The sequence below is a fragment of the Bombina bombina genome, chromosome 6 (genome assembly GCF_027579735.1).
Source record: "Bombina bombina isolate aBomBom1 chromosome 6, aBomBom1.pri, whole genome shotgun sequence".
Taxonomy (NCBI): Eukaryota; Metazoa; Chordata; class Amphibia; order Anura; family Bombinatoridae; genus Bombina; species Bombina bombina.
The window spans coordinates 1074296332-1074323120 of NC_069504.1; positions in this window are offsets into that span (position 1 = coordinate 1074296332).

Genomic DNA, 26789 nt, shown 5'->3' on the forward strand with positions numbered 1-26789 from the left:
GTTGCCTAATAATTATGCACACCTGATATAGGGTGTTGATGTCATTAGACCACACCCCTTCTCATTACAGAGATGCACATCACCTAATATGCTTAATTGGTAGTAGGCTTTCGAGCCTATACAGCTTGGAGTAAGACAACATGCATAAAGAGGATGATGTGGTCAAAATACTCATTTGCCTAATAATTCTGCACTCCCTGTATATACACACATACTGTAAATAACTAGTATAACCATAGCTAAGTTTACATTATGTACGTATATATTTACACATTTTTAAGAATCATTCTTTGGATTTAACTTACTGAATGACAGAACTGAGAGAATACTTCCGAATGACGGATAAAAGTTGAGCGTCAACTTTTGAGCTGCAAACAGAGAGGCAGAAAGTGGGAAAAAAATAATTATGTTTAAAAGGACCACAAGACTTCCAAGTTACCTCCCCAGTTAGGAATTATTCAAAACTATTTATGATCATGGTCAGACATTGGAGTCATACACTAAGTTTATATCAGAAAGCTCTCAATATGTATGTGAGCTAACCACGACTGATGTTACTGGCAATTACTATAATACTGGTGGGATATGGTTGATCTGCTGGATGGCTTTGTGCGCTTATTATTATTATTATTAGAATGAAAAAGAATATTTAATAAAAAAAAAAGAAAATGGAGGGGAGGAAGACAAACAGTGATGTAAGTCCATCTGAAAGAATTAAGAAAACTACTACAAAGAGACAGGTAAAGGGAAGAAAATAAATGAAAAATAAGAGACATTTATTTTTAAGATTTTCTCTTTTTATATACTACTAGTCCTAAAGCCTGTGTACACGAGACATTTTTTGCAGTACAGCAGTCCCACCCCTTGCTCTCTCTCTATCCCCCCTCTCTTTTGCTCTCTCTTTATCCCCTCTCTTTTGCTCTCTCTTTCTCCCCTCTCTTTTACTCTCTCTCTCCCACCTCTCTTTTGCTCTCTCTCTCCCCCTCTCTTTTGCTCTCTCTCTCCCCCCTCTCTTTTGCTCTCTCTCTCCCTCCTCTCTTTTGCTCTCTCTCTCCCCCTTTCTTTTGCTCTCTCTCTCCCCCCTCTCTTTTGCTCTCTCTCCCACTCTTTTGCTGTCTCTCTCCCTCTCTTTTGCTCTATCTCTCCCCCTCTTTTGCTGTCTCTCTCCCCCTCTTTTGCTGTCTCCCTCTCTTTTGCTCTCTCTCTTCCCACCTCTCGTTTGCTCTCTCTCTCTCTCCTCTCGTTTGCTCTCTCTCTCTCCTCTCGTTTGCTCTCTCTCCCCTCTTTTGCTGTCTCTCTCCCTCTTTTGCTGTCTCTCTCCCTCTCTTTTGCTCTCTCTCCCCCTCTCTTTTGCACTCTCTCCCCCTCTCTTTTGCGCTCTCTCCACCCTCTCTTTTGCGCTCTCTCCCCTCTCTTTTGCGCTCTCTCCCCCTATCTTTTGCGCTCTCTCCCCCTCTCTTTTGTGCTCTCTCCCCCTCTCTTTTGTGCTCTCTCCCCCTCTCCTTGGCGCTCTCTCCCCCTCTCTTTTGTACTCTCTCCCCCCTCTCTTTTGTGCTCTCTCCCCCTCTCTTTTGTGCTCTCTCCCCCCTCTATTTTGTGCTGTCTCCCCCTCTTTTTTGTGCTCTCTCCCCCTCTCTTTTGTGCTCTCTCCCCCTCTCTTTTGCGCTCTCTCTCCCTCTCTTTTGCTCTCTCTCCCCCTCTCTTTTGTGCTCTCCCCCTCTCTTTTGTGCTCTCTCCCCCTCTCTGTTGCGCTCTCTCCCCCCTCTCTTTTGTAGTCTCTCCCCCCTCTCTTTTGTACTATCTCTCCCCTCTTTTGTACTCTCTCACCCTCTCTTTTGTGCTCTCTCCCCCTCTCTTTTGTGCTCTCTCCCCCTCTCTTTTGTGCTCTCTCCCCCCTCTCTTTTGTGCTCTCTCCCCCTCTCTTTTGTGCTCTCTTCCCCCTCTCTTTTGCGCTCTCTTCCCCTCTCTTTTGTGCTCTGTTCCCCTCTCTTTTGTGCTCTCTCCCCCTCTCTTTTCTGCTCTCTCCCCCTCTCTTTTGCGCTCTCTCCCCCCTCTCTTTTGTGCTCTCTTCCCCCTCTCTTTTGTACTCTTTCCCCCCTCTCTTTGTACTCTTTCCCCCCTCTCTTTTGTGCTCTCCCCCTCTCTTTTGTGCTCTCTCCCCCCTCTCTTTTGTGCTCTCTCCCCCCCTCTCTTTTGTGCTCTCTCCCCCCTATCTTTTGTGCTCTCTTCCCCTCTCTTTTGTGCTTTCTCCCCCTCTCTTTTGTGCTCTCTTCCCCCTCTCTTTTGTGCTCTCTCCCCCTTCTCTTTTGTGCTCTCCCCCCCTCTCTTTTGCGCTCTCTTCCCCTCTCTTTTGTGCTCTCTTTTGTGCTCTCTCCCCCTCTCTTTTCTGCTCTCTCCCCCTCTCTTTTGCGCTCTATCCCCCCTCTCTTTTGTGCTCTCTCCCCCTCTCTTTTGTACTCTTTCCCCCCCTCTTTTGTGCTCTCTCCCCTCTCTTTTGTGTGCTCTCTCCCCCCTCTCTTTTGTGCTCTCTCCCCCCTCTCTTTTGTGCTTTCTCCCCCCTCTCTTTTGTGCTCTCTCCCCCTATCTTTTGTGCTCTCTCCCCCCTCTCTTTTGTGCTCTCTCCCCCTTCTCTTTTGTGCTCTTTCTCCCCTCTTTTTCTCCCCCTCTTCTGCTCTAGTCTCTCTATCCCCCCTCTTTAGAGCTCTCCTGTATTTGCAGTTGGCCCCGCCCGCATCACGCTTGGTGTTCTGGTAAGAGGCCGAACTTTTGAAAAGAGCGAACCATGTCTCCCCCTCTCTTTTGCGCTCTCTCCCACCTCTCTTTTGTACTCTTTCCCCCCTCTCTTTTGTGCTCTCTCCCCTCTCTTTTGTGCTCTCTCCCCCCTCTCTTTTGTGCTCTCTCCCCCTCTCTTTTGTGCTCTCTCCCCCTCTCTTTTGTGCTCTCTCCCCCCTCTCTTTTGTGCTCTCTCCCCCCTCTCTTTTGTGGTCTCTCCCCCCTCTCTTTTGTGCTCTTTCCCCCTCTCTTTATCCCCCCTCTTCTGCTCTAGTCTCTCTATCCCCCCTCTTAAAGCTCTCCTGTCTTTGCAGTTAGCCCCGCCCGCGTCACGCCTGGTGTTCTGGTAAGAGGCCGAACTTTTGAAAAGAGCGAACCATGTCACTTCCTGTGACGTTACATCAGCTATTTTACACTTTTGGCCCTAATGCGCATGCGTGCCAGCGTCATCACATACCTGGCCACATAAGTCACTGGTAAACTATTTAGACCTGTGAAATTCAAAAACCCTTTCTATAGCGCATGCGTGGGATTTTGTATCACAAATGGGGGGGTTTATGGAAAGCTGTTTATTCGTCTCCTCTGCAATATTCTGAAGTCCACTGCAACTACTCACATTAAGTTGAGTCTCCATGCGTGCATGACAAACAGCCACTCGGCTATCGCCACTGCTGCTTCTGCTGATCTAATGCTTATACTGCTGCAACAAATGTTTAAACAATGACATTGAAGGGAGCCTGTGAAAAGCTGCATTGGATCAGCAGAAGAAGCAGTGGCGATAGCCGAGTGGCTGTTTGTCATGCACGCACGGAGACGCAGCTTAATGTGAGTAGTTGCAGTGGGAGGGGGCGGAGTTCTGAATATTGCAGAGGAGACGAATAAACAGCTTTCCATAAACCCCCCATTTGTGATACAAAATCCCACGCATGTGCTATAGAAAGGGTTTCTGAATTCCACAGGTCGAAATAGTTTACCAGTGACGTATGCGGCCAGGTATGTGATAACGCTGGCACGCATGCGCATTAGGGCCAAAAGTGTAAAACAGCTGATGTAACGTCACAGGAAGTGACATGGTTCACTCTTTTCAAAAGTTCGGCCTCTTACCAGAAGACCGGCCACACCCACGTCGCACCCGGCCGGCCACGCCCACGTTGCACCCGCCCGGCCATGCCCACTCCACCACGCCAGATCATTTGGAAGGCCAGGACAAACACACTTGGCCTTTTATTATATAGGATAATTCCACTATTTCAAGCCAAGACTTTATCAACCTCTCTAAACAGCGTGCTGGGCCGAGGAGTTAAATATACAATCTAGCTACATAAGTTGCGCAGTACTACGCAACGTGCGTTGGGAGATTGTAATTTAACTCCTCTTCCAGTTTTCACTGATGTCCGGCCAGGCAATGTAGGGAGTTGTGGCGTGACGAGGGTGACACCATCAGAGAAAATTCATTCCTGCTTGATAGTTTCAGGGACCACCAACATCTTCTCGTGGACCACCAGTGGTTGGTGACCGCTCCTCTAGTTGACCACTTTATTTTCGCCCCCTCTTGCAAAGCCTACGGCTCCTGCACATTATTTTCAGCTTTCTCACAATCTGCCTTTATTTTTATAAAACCCAATAACACATCAAATTATTGTTTGCTCCTAAGTAACCTTCTTACATTTGACTTATATCCTTGCAAAACATTTCTAACTCACCACTAGCTCCTCAGACACTGAAATATATTTTTGTTAGATTTCAGATTCACCACCATCTTTGCTCCTACCCCTCCTCCTATGCATTCTGGGATATCTATGACGATTCAAGTGCGCGTGCGTTTGCACGTTACGATAATCAACCATCGTCGTGTGCGTCTATTTTGCGCCTACTTGGCGCGGGCAATTTTAATGAAAATGCAAATAGTGCACTCGTAGAAAATTACCATATCAGGCTCTTAGAAACCTGCATAATAAAAGAACCTACATTCTGGCTGCTAAGTAGAAAATATGGGACAAACCCCGTCCCATATTGATTTCAAACGGGACGCGCTATTTTTTCCTCAAATACGGAACAATTCCGTATTTTAAGGGTCGGGTGGCAACCCTAGCTGTGAATGAGTCATAAGTGTCTTGTCTCAAATTCTTTTGTTTAGTTTTTTGAACAAACTGTTTAAGCACATGTATTGTCAAAGAGGGTTGCAATGCACTGTCTAGCAAATATGCGGCCATCTCTGACAGTCAAGGAGCTTGTGTAAGAAGTTTATTTATTAGCCTTTTGTTTAATAAGTTTAATTATCCTTTTTTCTCCACCTCAACCCTTATCCCCCAGCCCCCAATGTCTTGCACATCCTTGGCAGTTTATAGATGCAGATCTGGAAATACACTTGTACAGCTATGTTATGTAGCAATGACTTAGACCTTGCTTGTCCTGAACACACATAAGTAATAAAGGAGTTAATGCACAGTATCTATACTATAATTGCATTTCTAATGTCTGTTGTCGTCGTCAGTTGCGCACGCATCCTCAATGGAATGTTTCACCACGCTTCCATTTTCGGAATCGGTGGATTCCGAAAATGGCAGGGTGGCACCGAAGGAAACGGAGCATTACAATAAAAAAAACAAAAACACAGACCGCACAAAGTATAACCAAAAAAAACTAACCTCCCATACGAAGTATTATCACCTACACCGCAAACCCACACATTGCGAAATAATAAAGTAATTAACCCCTTAATACCTTAACCGTCAACCACCCATATCGCAATAAACCTAATTACCCTATTAACCCCTAAACCCCAAAACCCCACATCGCAATTAACCTAATTACCCTATAAACCCCTAAACCGCAAAACCCCCACATCGCAATAAACCTAATTACCCTATTAACCCCTAAACAGCAAAACCCCCACATCGCAATAAACCTAATTAACCTATTAACCCCTAAACCGAACCCCCCCACATCGCAATAAACCTAATTAACCTATTAACCCCTTAAACCGTCAAACCCACAACGCAAATAACTAATTAAATTACTAAGCCCCCTAACCTAATGATCCCTATGAAAATTAAAAAGCCCCCCAAAATAAAAACACCCCCTAATCTAAGAATAAACTACCAACAGCCCTTAAAATGGCCTTTTGTAGGGCATTGCCCTAAGTTTAACAGCTCTTTTAAGAATTAAACATACTAAGACCCCCTAACAGTAAATCCCCCCACCCACCAAACCCCCCCCAAAATAAAAAAACCTAACACTAAAAAACCTAAACTATCCATTGCCCTGAAAAGGGCATTTGTATGGGCATTGCCCTTAAAAGGACATTCAGCTCTTTTGCTGCACATCCCTAATCTAAAAAAAAAAAAAAAACATTTTTAAAAAAAACCCTAACACTAAAACCCCAAATAGATACTCACGGGTCCTGAAGTCCGACGGAGAAGGTCCTCTTCCATGCAGTGAAGTCTTCTTCCAAGTGGCTGACATCTTCTTTGAATTTAAAGAATCAAATCAGCCATTAGGAACTCAAGGGACGCCATCTTTATTTGCGTACCTTGAATTCACTATTCAGTGTACAGCGACGATCGGAAGAAGAGGATACTCCATGTTCCATGGCTCCGCGGTCATCGGTCTTCAGTTCCGCCGTCGCTGGCCTTCAGTTCCGCTGTCCTGGATGAAGAAAGAAGAGGTCCCCGCTTTGAAGATGTCTGGTGCTTGGAAGAAGACTTCACCGCATGGAAGAGGACCTTCTCTGCTGGACTTCAGGACCCGTGAGTATCTATTCGGGGCTTTAGTGTTAGGTTTTTAATTAATTAAAAAAAAAAATTTAGATTAGGGATGGGCAGCAAAAAGAGCTGAATACCCTTTTAAGGGCAATGACCATACAAATGCCCTTTTCAGGGCAATGGATAGTTTAGGTTTTTTAGTGTTAGGTTTTTTATTTTGGGGGGGTTTGGTGGGTGGGGGTTTTTACTGTTAGGAGGTCTTAGTATGTTTAATTCTTAAAAGAGCTGTTAAACTTAAGGCAATGCCCTACAAAAGGCCCTTTTAAGGGCGAATTGGTAGATTATTCTTAGATTAGGGGGTGTTGGTATTTTGTTTTGTTTTTTTATTTTCATAGGGATTAGGTTTAATTTTTTAAACTTTGGAAATGTGTTTTTTCATTTTCTGTAATGTTAGGGGGCTTAGTAATTTAATTAGTTATTTGCGCTGTGGGTTTTGGCGGTTTAAGGGGTTAATAGGTTAATTAGGTTTATTGCGATGTGGGGGTTTTGCGGTTTATGGGTTAATAGGGTAATGTGATGTGGGGTTTTTGCTGCCAAAATCTCAGTTTTCTGTGTTAATTGTACTCAAAGTCTCTCTTTTGGTATGTGTCTGCACTGTCTGTGTAATGTTATGTATGTATTCTGCTGATATCTTGTCTTTATCTATGTGATGTTCAAACCTTGTCAATATATGATATAGACATTTGTATTATTTTCTCAGGTCACTGAGGCATACCGTTGATTTTTAGCCGACTGGGCTTCTCATTCATAATGGTTTGTTATATGCCCCATTGTCTCCTGACCAATACAGTCTGTTATATAGTCCTTTGCTTTTAATAAATTGTAATAAATTGTATTTCACTTCATCCTTGGATCTCCGGAGTTTACTTTAGAGCCGTGGGGCTATAAAATTTGGCTGCATATTCAGCTCTTTAAAGTGTGAGTACTTTACCTTATGGGTTTGATGTACTGGTCTTAATGGACTTCACTGTTGTATTTCTTTTTTTTTCCCCTCTATGGAATTACGTGAGCTTCTACAATCAAGCAATTGTGGGACATCCCTCTAGCCATTTTTCAAATTTGTTTGGACTTTCACTTATATCCTTAATTTGTATGCACTGTGGTTTATTTTGGTCGGGCTGCGATGCAGTTTCCCAACGGTACGTCAATATTTTGAACATCGGGGCCTTAGAGAGAAGAATTGAAAATTAACATTTTATTATCTCTTTTAACACCCACTAGGAATTTAATTTCTTTCACTGGCTAAGTACACACAGCTTTTCTATAACCAATACTTAAAGGGACATTGCAGTCAAAATGTAAATGCACATATATTTATTACATATTTGAAAAGAAACATATTTGCAATATATATGTATTGGCAAAACATTTTTCTCTGCACGTGCATGTGAAGCTTAGCTAGATATTGTCACTGCACCCACATATTAAATATTACAGCTGCTCAGATAATCAGTGGGGCTTGTATCATGTCAGCAATTAACAAATTGAGTCATTACCAAATGGTACAAGCACCTTAGTCTCTCCGAGCAAGTGTTGTGTTTAAAATGCTGGTGCACGGTGCATACTTAAATACACTTTTGAAATAGCTATAGCTTTTATAAGAAGCATTTTTGCTAATGCATGTATATTACAAAATTGCTTCTGTTCAATACCAAAATGCACCCATGTGGTTTCCAATTTTGGCTGCAATATCCCTTTAAGTATAGAAACTTTCTAAAGTATATAGGTAGGCTCTTTTCTCAGTTGAAGCACACATAAAAGAGCTATTTACTTAGATACAAAGAAAGATACTTGCATAGAATTTTACTGCAACTGATAGCATTGCCTATATTTCCTATTTCCCATTTGTCATTGTTTAGGATACATTATTTTACCCTACTGTGCAAAAAAAACAAAAAAACAGCTGTTGCGCATATGGTCCTAGGGTTGCCAGGTATCCAGTATTTTAGCAGATTGTCCAGGAAATCGTCTCAAAATACTGGACACTTTATTGTTCGTATGTGTTAGCTAAATGTAAAGGGCCTTTTATGCCTCAATGCATTACACATATGGAGAAGAAAGCAGTGGGCAGTGAAGGGGGTCAAATAACTTATGTTTACATGTGTTACTGGCAGCCAAAGAGTTAAAATGATTTATTTGTATGTTATTGGCAGCCAAGGTGCTTAGTTGTGAAAAATATACGTCACTCACCAGTGCTTTATTTCAGATATCCTTAAAATCTGGCCTGTAAGGGAGGTCTGAGGCAGGGCCGGACTGGGAATAAAAAGCAGCCCTGGAAAAAATTTAGACCAGCCCACCAGCCCTATAATCGTTCAAAGACACACACATACACACACACACATATATATATATATATATATATATATATAAATGTTTTTATGTGTGTGCTATATATATATATAACTGTTAGGTTTGATTCGCACTCCTTCAGCTTATTATCACTGACTCATTAGAGTGATCTGATTTCTAAGTTAATGTCAGATCAGCACTGTGCTTGGGGGGATTAGGGTTATTAAATAATAATATTAGGAAGAGAGTTGTGGGGAACTTGTCCTCACTGTAGTTCCCTTTGTCCGGCACCAGAGTATAGTGTTAAATATCCAACTACTAGCAGTATCCTTAAGGGTATACTGTCCCTTTAAATTTCTTTACCCCTATGCAATCAAGTATTAATGCAATCGTATTCCTTACATTGTCACCATATATGTAAGATAACATACAAAAGATAATGATTCATTTGCTCATATGATTTATTTCTGGCTACTAAAAATTAAACATTTACAAATTAACGAACGTGGGCCCACTTTGTTGTGCACATTACGCTATGTCCTTGTAGCAATATAATTAAAGTCTAGTTGTTAACCACTTTAGCTTTATCCACAGAATTGTAATTCCAATTGATATAATTTCACCATTCTTCTGCTATATAGCCAATCTTTAATTATTTAGGGCTGCAAATGTTCGTTATAATGTTCGTGCAAAAAGTTAGACTTAACACTTTAGGTTTTTTTTTTGGTTATGCTGTTCAATGCTTTCTGTGCATGTAAGTTTTATGCAGAGTGTCTCCTTAAGTTGTTGCTCGTGTAGTTTCTGCCTCAAGGAATTAGGGCTTGCGTAATTAAACTTCTGCACACCATGCTAGGCATATATTGCAACATTCGTAACAATCATCAAAAAGGACTTTACCTTGATTGTAGACTCCGTTATTTCTTGCTTGATAGATACTTACATGCACTTCCCAAACGATATTATGTTTCAACCCACAACGAGTGTGTCACACTTTGCACAGTTATTTACTAAACTCCATAGTCAGCGTGGTGTTTGAAGGCTCAGCTGTAGCCCTCAGTTTGATTTTGTTCTCAGCTACGCGCGTTTCACCCTGACTGGTTGCTTGTTTAGGGCTTCATCCGGCTGCTTTGTCATTGGTCTAAAGTCGGACCTTTTGTACTTTGTAATTGTACCGCCCTTAGGTAAATGGTGTTACATTCATATGGCAATATTTCATATTATTTACATAATTCTATGCATAGATCGTAGGAATTCGGCTATTTACAATTTAGGTGCAATATTATTACTTCTTTACTAATGCATTATTTTCCAACAATTTTTTGTTATAAATACATTCTGATATGATTATGGCATTTCATCTTGATTTTTCCTTTTATTTTATTTTCATCTTACTGTTACAATTTAATACGTTATTCTTATAGCATAATTTTCTATACATGCTATATAACTACATAATTCAAGATTAAAGATTAAAGATTAATTGTACTGTAATTGTTTCATGTATTTCATGCTATGTTACAGTCATGTTTATTATCCTTTTAACAGACCTTAAGGGTTGATCTAATTTTGTAATAATCTTACTAGTTTATAACTTTTCCACTTATTGAAGAAAAGGGGAATAATTTATTTCTTCATTAGGGCCATATGGTTTTAATGCTTTCAGATCATAGATCCATCTACATTATTTTTGTAACAGAATGTTATCTAAATTACCACCTCTTGTTGTTAGGTCTACCTTTTCCAATCCCAAAAATCTTAATGTTTCTTCATTACTATAGTGAAAAAGCTTAAAATGTCTTGCTATACTGCTTGTTTTAACCTCATTTGAGATATCCCTTTTGTGTGGACCGCTGGTACATAACCCTGTCCGCCTGCTCTGAGCAGGCGGACAGGAATCGCCGGAAATCAACCCGATCGAATACGATCGGGTTGATTGACACCTCCCTGCGAGTCAGCAAGGGGCGGCGTTGCACCAGCAGCTCTTGTGAGCTGCTGGTGCAATGTTAAATGCGGAGAGCGTATTGCTCTCCGCATTTAGCGAGGTATTGCGGACCTGATCCTCACTGTCGGATCAGGTCCGCAAGACCTATGATAAATAGGGGCCATGATGAGTATATTGTATGTTTACAGTATTTATGTGTTTTACAAATATATCCTGGTATCCAATCCATGCAACCAGAGTAGTGACAAAGTAGGGACTTGGCTGCCTGTGCTGATTTTAGCATGTGCCAGGAGAAGTGACAAAGTGGGGACTTGGCTGCCTGTGCTGATTTAGGCATGTGCCAGGAGAAGTGACAAAGTGGGGACTTGGCTGCCTGTGCTGATTTTAGCATGTGCCAGGAGTAGTGACAAAGTGGGGACTTGGCTGCCTGTGCTGATTTTAGCATGTGCCAGGAGAAGCGCCAAAGTGGGGACTTGGCTTCCTGTGCTGATTTAGGCATGTGCCAGGAGAAGTGCCAAAGTGGGGACTTGGCTTCATGTGCTGATTTAGGCATGTGCCAGGAGAAGTGCCAAAGTGGGGACTTGGCTTCCTGTGCTGATTTAGGCATGTGCCAGGAGAAGTGACAAAGTGGGGACTTGGCTGCCTGTGCTGATTTTAGCATGTGCCAGGAGAAGTGCCAAAGTGGGGACTTGGCTTCCTGTGCTGATTTAGGCATGTGCCAGGAGAAGTGACAAAGTGGGGACTTGGCTTCCTGTGCTGATTTAGGCATGTGCCAGGAGAAGTGCCAAAGTGGGGACTTGGCTTCCTGTGCTGATTTTAGCATGTGCCAGGAGAAGCGCCAAAGTGGGGACTTGGCTTCCTGTGCTGATTTAGGCATGTGCCAGGAGAAGTGACAAAGTGGGGACTTGGCTTCCTGTGCTGATTTAGGCATGTGCCAGGAGAAGTGACAAAGTGGGGACTTGGCTTCCTGTGCTGATTTAGGCATGTGCCAGGAGAAGTGACAAAGTGGGGACTTGGCTTCCTGTGCTGATTTAGGCATGTGCCAGGAGAAGTGACAAATTGGGGACTTGGCTTCCTGTGCTGATTTAGGCATGTGCCAGGAGAAGTGACAAAGTGGGGACTTGGTTGCCTGTGCTGATTTCAGCATGTGCCAGGAGAAGTGACAAAGTGGGTACTTATTTTCCAACAATTTTTTGTTATAAATACATTCTGATATGATTATGGCATTTCATCTTGATTTTTCCTTTTATTTTATTTTCATCTTACTGTTACAATTTAATATGTTATTCTTATAGCATAATTTTCTATACATGCTATATAACTACATAATTCAAGATTAAAGATTAAAGATTAATTGTACTGTAATTGTTTCATGTATTTCATGCTATGTTACAGTCATGTTTATTATCCTTTTAACAGACCTTAAGGGTTGATCTAATTTTGTAATAATCTTACTAGTTTATAACTTTTCCACTTATTGAAGAAAAGGGGAATAATTTATTTCTTCATTAGGGCCATATGGTTTTAATGCTTTCAGATCATAGATCCATCTACATTATTTTTGTAACAGAATGTTATCTAAATTACCACCTCTTGTTGTTAGGTCTACCTTTTCCAATCCCAAAAATCTTAATGTTTCTTCATTACTATAGTGAAAAAGCTTAAAATGTCTTGCTATACTGCTTGTTTTAACCTCATTTGAGATATCCCTTTTGTGTGGACCGCTGGTACATAACCCTGTCCACCTGCTCTGAGCAGGCGGACAGGAATTGCCGGAAATCAACCCGATCGAATACGATCGGGTTGATTGACACCTCCCTGCGAGTCAGCAAGGGGCGGCGTTGCACCAGCAGCTCTTGTGAGCTGCTGGTGCAATGTTAAATGCGGAGAGCGTATTGCTCTCCGCATTTAGCGAGGTCTTGCGGACCTGATCCTCACTGTCGGATCAGGTCCGCAAGACCTATGATAAATAGGGGCCATGATGAGTATATTGTATGTTTACAGTATTTATGTGTTTTACAAATATATCCTGGTATCCAATCCATGCAACCAGAGTAGTGACAAAGTAGGGACTTGGCTGCCTGTGCTGATTTTAGCATGTGCCAGGAGAAGTGACAAAGTGGGGACTTGGCTGCCTGTGCTGATTTAGGCATGTGCCAGGAGAAGTGACAAAGTGGGGACTTGGCTGCCTGTGCTGATTTTAGCATGTGCCAGGAGTAGTGACAAAGTGGGGACTTGGCTGCCTGTGCTGATTTTAGCATGTGCCAGGAGAAGCGCCAAAGTGGGGACTTGGCTTCCTGTGCTGATTTAGGCATGTGCCAGGAGAAGTGCCAAAGTGGGGACTTGGCTTCATGTGCTGATTTAGGCATGTGCCAGGAGAAGTGCCAAAGTGGGGACTTGGCTTCCTGTGCTGATTTAGGCATGTGCCAGGAGAAGTGAAAAAGTGGGGACTTGGCTGCCTGTGCTGATTTTAGCATGTGCCAGGAGAAGTGCCAAAGTGGGGACTTGGCTTCCTGTGCTGATTTAGGCATGTGCCAGGAGAAGTGACAAAGTGGGGACTTGGCTTCCTGTGCTGATTTAGGCATGTGCCAGGAGAAGTGCCAAAGTGGGGACTTGGCTTCCTGTGCTGATTTAGGCATGTGCCAGGAGAAGTGACAAAGTGGGGACTTGGCTTCCTGTGCTGATTTAGGCATGTGCCAGGAGAAGTGACAAAGTGGGGACTTGGCTTCCTGTGCTGATTTAGGCATGTGCCAGGAGAAGCTCCAAAGTGGGGACTTGGCTTCCTGTGCTGATTTAGGCATGTGCCAGGAGAAGTGACAAAGTGGGGACTTGGCTTCCTGTGCTGATTTAGGCATGTGCCAGGAGAAGTGACAAAGTGGGGACTTGGCTTCCTGTGCTGATTTAGGCATGTGCCAGGAGAAGTGACAAAGTGGGGACTTGGCTTCCTGTGCTGATTTAGGCATGTGCCAGGAGAAGTGACAAATTGGGGACTTGGCTTCCTGTGCTGATTTAGGCATGTGCCAGGAGAAGTGACAAAGTGGGGACTTGGTTGCCTGTGCTGATTTCAGCATGTGCCAGGAGAAGTGACAAAGTGGGTACTTGGCTGCCTGTGCTGATTTCAGCATGTGCCAGTAGAAGTGCTGAGACATAACCCACTAACAGACTCCTATATGATTTCCAACTCTCAGTGCTGAAATATGATCTCAGCCCTGTACAATCTGTGGCCTTTTGAGAGCATCAGGGATATACAATATGAAAAACAATCTCAGCAAACAGACATCACATACTTCCTACTATCAAATGACTAGAAGATCAACAGTCATTTGCCCCAAAAGCTCACTGTGTATCATAATCAGTGTATTTAATTTTATACACAAAATTCAGGTGTTGTAACTCATTAATGGGAATCATCTTTCATATAGCCCATGTTGCCTTACCTTTCACTACAGTCTTTTTAACACTTAAACGCATGATCACCGACTAGCCTCGCTGCAGCTTCTTTCCATGCTCCCTGCCTAGGCTCGCTGGTCACACTGCTTCCTTCTCATCTCTGACTCCCTCTCTTCCCACGCGCACAGCTGCAAAGAATTCTGTGCTGGGACTCTGGGTGGGAGGTAGAGGAAATAAGTCTCAGGGAGCGCCGAGTGGGAGATTGCAGTGTCACGTTAGGCCCGGCCCTGCAAGTTCACAACCATTTGCTTGTATTCCAGAATGCCACTAATGTGCTCTGTTGGGGGATCTGCTTTGTGCTGTCCTCTGCTGCTGTTCGCCCGGTGAGGTGCAGCACGCTGCAGCTGCAGGGCCACCATTGGGCCCTGATGGCCCGGCCCACCGGGATTTTTCCCGGTAACCCGGCGGCCAATCCGGCCCTGGTCTGAGGACAGGTTTGAAAAACAGTGGTCTATCTGAATCATGAAAGAAACATTTTAGTTTTTATGCCCCTTTAAGTTAGAGGGTAGCAGATTCAGGAGAAATGTGGGGAAGTATTTTTTTACAGAAAGGATGGTGGTTCATTGAATAAACTTCCAATAGAGGTGGTAAACACAGGGACTGTAAAATAATTAAAAAATGCTTGGGAAAGGCATAAGGCTATCCTAAGGAAACAGTAACATGTAATATGGGGAGATTTAATGGGCCTTTGGGGTCTTATCTGCTGTCAAATTCTATTTCTATGTTTTGTAAGATGCAGACTGTTAAATTTATAACAATTACTTTGCCATGTATCACTACTGTTGTAAAATGTCACAGCATATATAGAGGAGACTATTGTCAAGCATTTTGCAGTATTATTCCCAAGCATGTCCCATTTTCATAGGAAAACATTGGACTAGGTTCATAATTTTTCACTTATACCATTTAAACCCCACAAACAAGGTTAACCCTTAGTCTGACATATCCTATTGTAATAAACTATTAATTTGCCAGACCATCCTTTCTCTCAAGAACTCCCCAGAGATCACTTCCCCACTCATGGGTCTACCAACTCTCACAACCCCCAACCAAATAGGTCCCAAACCCCTGGGAGCATTGATCTTGAACCTCACCTATTTTATTATTTTGATAGACACCAACTTTATCCAAAGATCACCCCTACCCATAAATAATTGATCCTAATCAAGCTTACACCCATCCACAATAACCTACTGCACATAGATGCCTTGTGTGACTGGCTCACCTATGTGCATTGCTATTTCTTCAACAACGGATATCTAAAGAATAAAGCTAATTATATAATAGAAGTAAATTGGAAAGTTGTTTAAAATTGCATGCTCTAGGGGTTCCGGAGGAGGAGCACAGGTGTGTGGTCAGGTGTTGCACCTGTGCTGATCTAACCTTCCCCACAAGCCCTTGGCGAGATTCGCGCCCAAACCCTCTGACCCTGGGCGGCTTGGAGCAAGAAACTATCGCTGCCATAACAATGCACTAATGCTGCGTGCTGCAGCTACTGACAGGATCCGATCATGGCTAAACACTACTATATCAGGTTGTATACCATCTTAGCCTTCATACGGCAAGAACTGTGATTAGATGGAGCCCTGACTTGAATGGTAACTGACTGCTTCCAGGACCCTGCCGTAAATCTAACATTCTCTGATTGTGCTCCTAACGCCTGGAATCTGCTCAAATTTATCTACCCTCAGCGCTCAGCTGTCCTCGTTGGTTGTATATTGCTGAGAAAGCCTGGCGGCTCTTAAACTTGCACTTTCCATCTGCCTGGGACTGACTCCCGGCTACTTTCGCCATTTGTGCTTTGGATCGCTGTGGAAATAAAGCTGAGCTTATTTGAAGCACCTGGGGCTGTACCGGCTGTTATATCTCTGTGCCTGAGTATAGCGAAACATACCTGAGGAGCCCGTGTGATCTAGTTCTGTTCTCTCTGCTTCCCCCTCCCACCGGTGCTGCGTGAGGAGTGAGGACTGTCCCTGCGCCTTGGTGCGCTTCCCTGGCTCTCTGATTGTTTGGGGCTGTACCGCTTGCTACATCTCTGTGCCTGAGTATAAGGAGACATACCTGAGGAGCCCGTGTGACCTGGTTCCGTTCTCTCTGCTTCCCCCTCCCACTGTTGCTGTGTGAGGGGGGAAGACTGTCTCGGCGCCTTGGTGCGCTTCTTCGGTTCACCGGTTGTCTCCTCTCCTTGGTCTGCGGCAGATTCCACGGATGGGTCTCCTCGATGTGGTAATTGGAACTTGCTCCTCTGCTCTGTTTTTCTGAACGTGCGCTCTCCCTCCCACCGGTGCTGCGCGAGGGGGAACTGCCGCGGCTCGAGCTGGTTACTGGTGCTTACAGGACACGGCAGGTAACTTTCAACGGCTCTCTTCCCGTAAGTCATCTGGATTCATTGACTGCTTTCCTTTTTTCTACTTTCATTAACAAGGTGTTCCTGGACTTTTTCCTGGCTCTCAACATTAACTTAAAAGACTCTGCTAGCCCTGGAACTATTGAATTAATCTACTGTTACAATAGATAATTGCATAAGTAAATTTGGTAACAGGCTGATATTTGTTTGGGCTACAAGAGATTTTTGTTATAGAATGCAATGTTCTTTTTTCACTATAGATATTTTAAGATTGCTAAACTCCTCTCGGCACCTTAAACTTACTGTTGCACATGTTTAATATACTCTTTAACAAAATAGAGCTACTAACTCCACTAATTGTTGCAAATTGTTTATATTACACTTTCCAGAGGGTAGACAATGAAAGGGAAAGGCACCTAACAATTAGCTAATATTTTCAGTCTGTGCTTACCCTATACGGTACATATACCTATACCTATATGTGCTTACCTTACGCCATTGCATTTTGATACTTGTTGGTTCCTCTCCCTAGCTGATCGTAACTCCAGAAACAAAACTCTTTTAAGTATAAGTTGTGCTATGATGTTATGCTCTTACTTGCTTCTGTATATATACGTATTCATTTAGTATATGCTGCCCTCCTGGATATGGATATACCTACGCTTACTTAGTCTCTAAAAATATTACTTATAGAGGAGGTATAAGTTACACCCTTGTGCCGAAAAAAGTTTCTCATAAGTATAGGCTTTATAGCTTTCTGTGATTCTTTTTGTAAATACCTTAAATACCTGTTACTGGGTCAATACGATTTCAACTTTCTAGGTATATACTTATTTATCTGCAAATTCCTAACCTCAGCTGAGTAAGAATTGAACTTATATAAAAATTCTTTGGACTGCAAAAAACATAAGAAAACCTTAGGGTCCAGGGGTATATACACTAGATATATTGTATACATTTTTATACTAATCCCTCCCTTTCGTAAACACTTCTTTCTACCCCAAAAATTCAATGTTATCTGGCATAAAAACTACAGGCTAGATAAACTTATTCAATAGATATATTCTCAGCATCTTCATATTGGCCTTACTCGCTTAATATTTTTCCCTAGTTAAAAGCCCATTTCTAATTGGCTCACAATAGATACCCTAGAAAGGCTTATTTAACATATCTATCCTTCTAATGTCAGCTTTTCTTTTTATGAGATATGCTACTATAAATTATATCTAAATTCACTGTAAAGTTATCTTAAAACCTACCCAAAATATCTAAGAAAAAGGAGGGAGGGAGAAGAAAAAGGAAAAAGAAGAGTTTAACTACAATCTGCGGAAGGTCTCCGCAACAGCGGCCTTATCTATAAAACACACATATAGGTGCCCCTGCCGCCAGCATGACTGTCCCCTGTCTCATTTAACTCACTTTGGATTTTTGGCTTTTTTCCCTTTTTCTCTCTTTTTTCTTCACTCACTAAATTACACTTTTTCACTTCACCTCACGACACTTTAATTTCTTGCACACTTTTTTTTTCTCTCTCTCCCTGGGGTCCAACCCCCCTTCCTTTCTCCTCACTTTCAGAACTGGTTCCAGTTCCTGTTTGCCACTAATACACACCTCCACAAGTATATGGACAAATTTTTATACTCGCACCCTAAAACTTCACCCTCAGTCATGTCGGCTAGAACAAAAAGCAGAAAAGTGCTTCAGAAGCCCCAATAGAGGCGCAGATATCTTCTCGTGATCTCCTAACCTCACATGAGCCTTACGATATGCAGTCTTTAGTCCTTAATATCTCCTTGGCTCTTACACCCAAGTTTGATTCTCTTAAGTCAGAGATCAAACAGGATATAGCTCATCTAACCTCAGAAGTTAAACAATTTTCTGAAAGATTTTCCGAGATAGAACAAAGAGTCTCAGATCTTGAAGATCACACTTTAATTCATAATACTAAGCTTGAATCTATGTCCTTGGCTTTGCTCAAAGTACAAAATAAATTAGAAGATTTGGAAAATCGCGCAAGGCGAAACAATTTGAGAGTAATCGGGGTCCCCGAACTAAAACAGTTTGAAGATCTGAATAAGCTAATCACAAACACACTCCCGGGCTTATTAAAGCTCCCTGAGACCCACCATAATATTATCGTAGAACGTGTACATAGGATAGGACCAGTATCCCTCTCTAAAAACAATGTGAGGCCAAGACCAATAATAGCTAAATTCTTGAATTACCAGGATAAAATCACTTTCTTACAAGCCTTCCGTAAACATCAGCCTATATATTTGGGCGAAACTGAAATATTGTTATTCCAAGACTATGCAGCAGAAACAGCCTTAAAAAGAAGAGGATTAGCTCCAGTATGCACAAAATTCATACAGAAAGGGCTGCATGCAACTATTTTACATCCTGCTAGGCTTAGGTTAGCGATTGACAACACTATACAATTCTTTGACACTGCCTCTGCGGCAGAATCATTCTTTAATAAAAATTGTTCCCCTGGCCAGCTGACCTCCTAGTTGTTAAGTGGTAAAGCATAAGATGATTTTTTTTTCAGATTAACTATGCCTAGGGTTCTTCAGTGCTGGGAATCAGATGGTGTAGGTGATTTGCCTTCTGTTATGTGTATGGTTTCTGTGTTGTGTCCCCCCCCTTTTTTTTCTCCTTCCCTAACCCTATAGATGATATCTATGCATGATAGAGTTAAATTTACATCCTGGAATATAGGTGGCCTTACATCCCCTATAAAAAGAAAAACGATAATAAACTTTCTAAAGAAAATTAACACCTCTATAGCGTTTCTACAAGAAACCCATCTTAAATCCGAAGAGGTCCTTAAACTCAAATCCGCATGGGTTAAAGAAGTTTTCTTTCCCCCTAGTATAACTCGTAAAGCAGGAGTTGCTATCTTGCTTGGTAAAAAACTTAACTATGAGGTTGTCCATAATGAAACAGATCTTGAAGGGAGATATCTTATTTTGAAAATTAAAATTTTTAATGTTCTATATACGCTATGTAATGTATATGCCCCAAATGTCTTTAATTTGACCTTCTGGGATACCCTACAGCGAGGCTCATGTCGTGTGCAGAAAGTTTCCTAATTGTGGGAGGGGATTTCAACATGGCACCCCAGTATCCTATGGATAGGCTCAGGCAGAATGGCTTTTCGGGAAAAACAAAGAGACAATCTTGAGTCAAAACTTTTCTCTAGAATATTTAAAAATCTACGAGTATGTGATATATGGAGACTCCATAACCCCGATATTCGGGATTTTACATGCCTCTCTAAAGCACACAAATCACTCACGCGAATTGACTTATTCCTCCTGGATGAAAGACTATGTAATCAGAAGGTCCTCTCTCAAATTCTACCTATTGCGGTCTCTGACCATGCTTCTATATGTTTCGAGCTTGGCGTTGATAAATTTCCCCTTACAAATAACCGTTTTTTTCCCCCAACTTTTTAGCCTCAGATGCTAAATTCATAAATTGGCTTGAACTTAAATGTCGTGATTTTGCCTTATTCAACGCCAATGCTAGGAATCGTCCTGATTTATTTTGGGAGACTGCCAAAGCAGTCCTAAGGGGCGAAATACTATCATATACTATCAGGCGTACTAAGAAACTTAAACTTCGGGGGAATCAATTATTACGGGCGGTCACAAATGCATACAATCGGTACTTAACTGTAAAAACTCCACAGAAATGGGCGAAATACATCACTGCACTGGGAGAGAGGGACACATTTTTATTATACAAGGCTACACAAAAAGACATTAGGTTTCACGCAAAATTACATAAATTTGGAACAAGACGGGGAAACTTCTAGCCAAACTTTTTAAACAAGACGTAGGCTCCCAGGTAATAGATTCTCTATTGGTAGAAGGCCAAAGGCTTAGGTCATCAGAAGAACTCACTCAAATTTTCTTTGACTATTATAAAGATATATACTCCCTCAGAACCTCCAATACTAAGGAGCGTTAGGATTTTTTGAGTAAGATCTCCCATCCCTCACTAATAGCCTCATCCCTGCAAGATCTTTACTCCCCTATTACCGAATTAGAAGTGTCCAATTCAATTAAAAATCTTCCGCATAACAAAGCCCCCGGCCCAGATGCACTTCCCAACGAATTCTACAAGATAATTTCTTCTGCTATAACACCCTATATTACCTCCTTATTTAACCATATATACATAGAGGGGAATGAGCCTACATCTAATTTTTCAGCCTCCTATATGACCCTGATTGTAAAAAAGGGAAAAGATCCATCTATGAAAGAGTCTTACAGATCTATTGTCCTTATCAATACAGATTATAAAATATTAACCTCTATCCTGGCCCAACGACTCCAATCCCTTCTTCCTACTATCATTAATACGGACCAGGCTGGCTTCATGAAAAATAGGAATTCCGCAGCCAAAATTAGGCAGTTATTACTCACAATAGACTATTTTATGAAAGGCGAAGGTTGTGACCAATTACGTAAAGAAACCAACTCAGATATGGCAGTTTTAGCTATAGACGCCGAGAAGGCCTTCGACTCAGTACATCATGATCATTTGTTATTTTCTTTGGAACAATTTGGATTAAAAGTGAATTTTATCAAATTTATCGAAAACTTGTATCAGAAGGCCTCTACACGCCTAATAGTGAATGGTCAGCTATCTCCTCCCATAACTTTGTATAGAGGAACTAGAGAAGGGTGCCCACTTTCTCCTCTCCTTTTCAATATATCTATTGAATCCTTAGTGATATCCAGGGCCGACACTAGAAATTTTGGGGCCCCTGACTTAACCATTGATCAGGGCCCCCCCCCCCTCCTTTGACATGTGCAATTTTTGACCAAGTGACTAAAACGTATATGCACTTTATTCTTAAGTGTCTATTTAAACTTGGAAATGTTGTAAAGGTAGTAACATACACTGAAACAAACACAATCACACATAAGGATTCACATATAGACACTCTAGCAAACATGCAAAGAAACTCAGACACAGACACCCAGCACTTGTTTACATTGACCTGACAAGTAATGAGGTAAACTACAGTTTTGTAAAAAAAAAAAAAGGAGATTTAGAAAACAAAATATGGAGTTCTAATTATCTTTTTGTAAAGGAAGATGCCAACTAAATGATGACAACAGCATGCAGTGGCTGAAAGGAAGGGCCCTGAACTGCCTAAACAATAATTTAAAGGTTAAATGGTAGATCAGTGACTTCCGGAAAGGCCTCATTAGTCTCAAAGTCTGTAGAAAGATGTGAATAATCAGTAGTAAGGTCAAAATGTCCTAAAAAGGAACAGACAATGGACACACACACACACAAACTCGCACATACACCCAAGGAAACACCAACAGAGACAGCCTCAGAACACACACACACATACACACATACACACACACACACAGAGACACCCACAGAAAACACATAAAGACATACATACACACCCTCACTGAGACATCCACAGAAAACACACAAAGACATACACACCCTCACAGAGACACCCACAGAAAATACACACCCTCACAGAGACATCCACAGAAAACACAGACATACATACACACGCACACACACACACCATCACAGAGACATCCACAGACATCCATACCCACCCTCACAGAGGCATCCAGAGAAAATACACAAGGTCAAACACAGACACGCCCACCCTCACAGAGACACCCATAGAAAAAGCTCAAAGAAATACACACCCACCCTCATAGAGACATAAACACAGACACCCACAGAAACACTCACAGGAGGAAACATTTATGCACCTTGCATCCCCTAAATCAACAGTGTGTGACATGCATGATAAAAAAATGCAGAAATTAAGAGATCACTTTTTAAAGAATCATATTTGTAAATGTGCAAACAAAAATAATTCTGTGAATTCAAAATTGTACATTAATGATCTGGGTAGATGGCTAGATGAAGAAAATTACTTTTAAAAGGTTGACATATGTTTGTTTGATATTTTCCCCATTTTCCACAACCAAGAGCACCACTTCAAATATAGTGTTCAAATGTTCCCATCTGTCAGCTGTACTTGTGGATTTTGAAAATGCTGTACTCTATATAGTCTTGGTAGAACCATAAGCTGTGGTACTCATACCATTAGATCTGGTTAAATGCAGGATTTACGTTTTTTTGGTATGCATTTCAAAATTAAGTCAGCTGTAGAGTAAACTGAACAGTTTTAAGTTAACCTGTCTCATTTCTAACACTGAGTAATCTTAGTCTCAGAGTATAACATGTTATGCAGATGTAAAAATCTTAGATAAAATGCCTCCTTGTATCTGGAAAGTCCTTGCATAAAGGGGCAGTAAACTGGAATGTAATATATATCATTTGTGTATTGAGGAGGAAACATTTCTGCATGGTTTTAAATATAGAATTTCTACAGCATTGTCAAATAATCATAAATACACTGCTGCTAAAAAATGTGTTTTTATGGACCCCTGGCCCCACCATACAACTACTACCACACTTAAGTTACAATCTTAAATTTCACAAAGAAATAAAAACCATTTGCTAAGTAATTTCTACCTCCTCTGCAAATGAAAGTGATCAGCCGTCTGACTCAGGCACACACTCTACAAACAAAGTGCCAAGTCTGTCTCACACTGTGCATAGTGGTTTAGTGCGCACTCAGAAATCCTCTCAAATGCTAATACTTTACTCCTTGTAATAACATTTCCCATGCTCAATTAGCACTCTGCTTTAGTACCCACTGGTGGCTGCCAAAATGTAAAAAAAAAAAAAAAAAATTTTTTTTTTTTTTTTTTTTAGTTCTTGCCTCATGGGGCCCCCCTAGCCCATTGGGCCCCTGACAGGAGTCACCCCTGTCACCCCCTGATGGCGGCCCTGGTGATATCTATCAGACATCAATTAGAAGGAATAAAAATACGTAACAAGGAATTAAAAATTTCACTCTACGCAGACGATATACTTATATATATGTCCAATACTTTTATTAATATACCCAGATTTCTTTTAATAGTACAACAATTCAGATCTTTTGCTGGCTATAAAATAATTATAACAAAATCTGAAGTTCTTTGGATTAAACAAACAGGTAACTCATGTAAGAATATACCTTTTACTATAGTTCATGATTCTTTCAAGTACTTAGGTATAACTATATCCTCTAATCCAGATAGATGGTACTTTCTTAACATAATTCCAATTCTAAATAAAGTCAAAGATACTCTTAAAAATTGGCACTCTTTACCTCTCTCCTTGTCTGGACGCATAGCAGCATACAAGATGATCCTCCTACCTAAAATACTTTATATTTTTCAGAACACTCCCCTCCTTTTAAAGAAGAAGGAGCTAATGCTCTTTAATTCCCAGTTGAGCTCTTTCCTATGGCAAAATAAGAAGCCTAGAATTTCACTTGCAAAACTCTCTCTCCCGGTGCGATATGGTGGCCTCGCTTTGCCAGATCTCAAACTTTATAACTATGTTTTTCTAGCTCGTGTAGTGATGGACTGGTTGTTTCTAAAAGACTATGTGACTGATAATGATCTTGAAAAAAATATTTCAAGTCCCCTTTCCCTTGTTGCTCTTATCCATTCTGATACCTCTTTTATTCGGTCTGAAATAAAAAAAGCGAGATCCTTATACAATCCAATTTTAGCATGGAGAAAGATCTGTAATTTACTAGTTATAGAATATAATGTATCGAAGTACATTCCATTTTTGGGGAATCCTCAATTCCAAGCAGGTCTTCTCTCTACTATTTTTGCAAAATGGAGGGCGGAGGGCTTAACTGAGGTATATCAGTTACTAGACAAAAAATGCTATTAAATAATTTGATATGCTTAGAACAGAATTTAATCTCCCGCATAGAAACTTCTTTGTTTATCTTCAGGCCACACACTATGCCTCAAAACTTGTAAATGACTATGGGTGGAATTGGTCCCTAGGGATCCTCAAGAACTGGCTGGTATTAGTTAAAAATGGACTTATGTCAATTACCCCCTGCTACACGATCCTGACCTCCAAGACAGGTACAATTAATACTGATAGAATCTCTCTTAAATGGTCTACACTATTGAATCATGAATTGGACTCTAAAACACCTCATATCTCAATCCAAGAAGTTAATCGAGCAACTCCTTCCGCGACTTGGAGGGAGTCGCATGTGAAATTACTGTATATATCCTACTTTACCCCAGAAATGGGATTTAAATGTGGGACCACAAACTTTAGTATCTGCCCTAAATGCTCCCTTCCACAGGCGAACCTTTTGCACATGATATGGTCTTGCCCAAAAATTAGAAACATGTGGCTTAAAGTTCAATTTTGGCTTCGTAAAATACTTATTGATACTCCTATACATCTGTCAGCAAAGAATGTAGTTTTTCTTTTAAATTCGGGAAATGACCAACTTAATATTAAACTTATTAATCTTGTTATATTGGCTGTTAGATACCTTATTTTAAAAAAATGGAAAATGCGGGCAGTTCCTAGTATTCCGGAAATTAAAAATTGCTTAAAAAAACAATGTACCCTTGAACAACTTGATATTAGTACCGATAACGAGGAAGAGATTACCAGGTTCCTTCTCAAATGGTCACCGTTTATAAAAGCACTCCCACCTCCTGAAATTGAATATCTAATATATCATTTTCGAAATTCTGACTTGGTTCTATTAGGAATGTGGTAAATAATTCCCTTCCCTCTCCCCCCCCCTTTTTTTTTGTTCCTTGATTCATGGGGTTTTTTTTTTTTTTTTTTTTTTTCCTTTTTCTTTTCTCATCCTGTCCTTGTCTGACTGTATACAATATGGAAAAACCAATAATGTGTAACTGAAATTTGTGAAGTTACGGAACTATAGGTTTCTCTATCTGAATCATGAAAGTAACATTTAAAGTTTAATGTCCCTTTAATTATAATTCAAGTTATTTCCTGATTCTTGACTAAGGTTATTGCTCTTCACTAAAATAAAGTGTTTTGTGATGTACACCTCCCTTCCTCTGCTGTGTACTTGTAAAGCACGGCTAATCACGTGTAAAGGTCTCAAGACGCTGCTCATTTTATCAACCTCAGAAGGATGAAAGGCTGAGCAGACCTTGCCAGGGATTGAACCTGCAACCCATGGGTTGCTACAGAGCTCAGCCACAGTGCCTTAGCATGCTGAGCTATCTGTCCAGCTATGATATGGAATCATTTATAGTGTCATACAGACTTATGAGCAGAAACATTACATATCATTTTCAGGCATTAATATAATCATATACTAAAGCTGCAATAACAACGTACAAAAAAACAACTTGTCTGAGTCTAATACTGCACTATAACATTATTTACCGACTCAGCAACTCCTCATCTTGTACAGAAACTGTAATCAAATGCTATCCTACTTATACTTTCCCTCTTCACCCAGCAAATGTCAATTAATCGTCTGTTCTGCAACGTATCAACAAAAATATATGTAGGCAAAATAATTTAACACAAATGCTGTAGAATCCAAACACTACTTTAATATCACTTACTGTATGTTCAACCAATCAGAAGCTAACTTGAATTCAATCAACTAATCCATGATGCTCAAAATAGCTATAATTTTTTATGCATTTCTGACGATTCTCTCAAGGCCAATCATTCCTGGGGTTTCAACTTTTTTTGAAAAAAGTACCTGCTGTGATAATTAGCATAACATAGCATTAATATTATGCAGCGTAATCTAAAAACTAAAAAACACATATGGATAACATTATTTTATATAATCATCTATTTCAATTTTTTTACCTTATTATTTATTTATCACCGTGCTGGTAAAATACTGGCTGGACGGCTGAGACGTCTGGGGGACAGGGGTTCACTCTTTCACTGTTATTGAAAAAACAAACACACAAAGATGCAGTATAATAATAGCACTGCTCATTATGCACGTATTACAATCAGTAATCAGCTTATCAAGCAAGGCCGTTATTAAACTATAATGCGCTACTTAGCTTCGGCTTTCAGATCTGGCATTAATATCTGAGTACAGGGGAAGACAGCAGTATAGTTAGGTATAGCATCATCATAATGCAGATGGGACAAACTGTTCACTCTCTGATATTGACAGAACAAACGTCTCGATCTAGACTGCTCTCCCCCCCCCCTCGTAGAACATCTAATAATTACAATTAGTTTAACATACGTGTCTAAAACTATGTCAGTCATATTGCATAGCGATGTTGTAGTTAACTTTTTGTTTTTCCCAAAACAAAAAGAATAATAT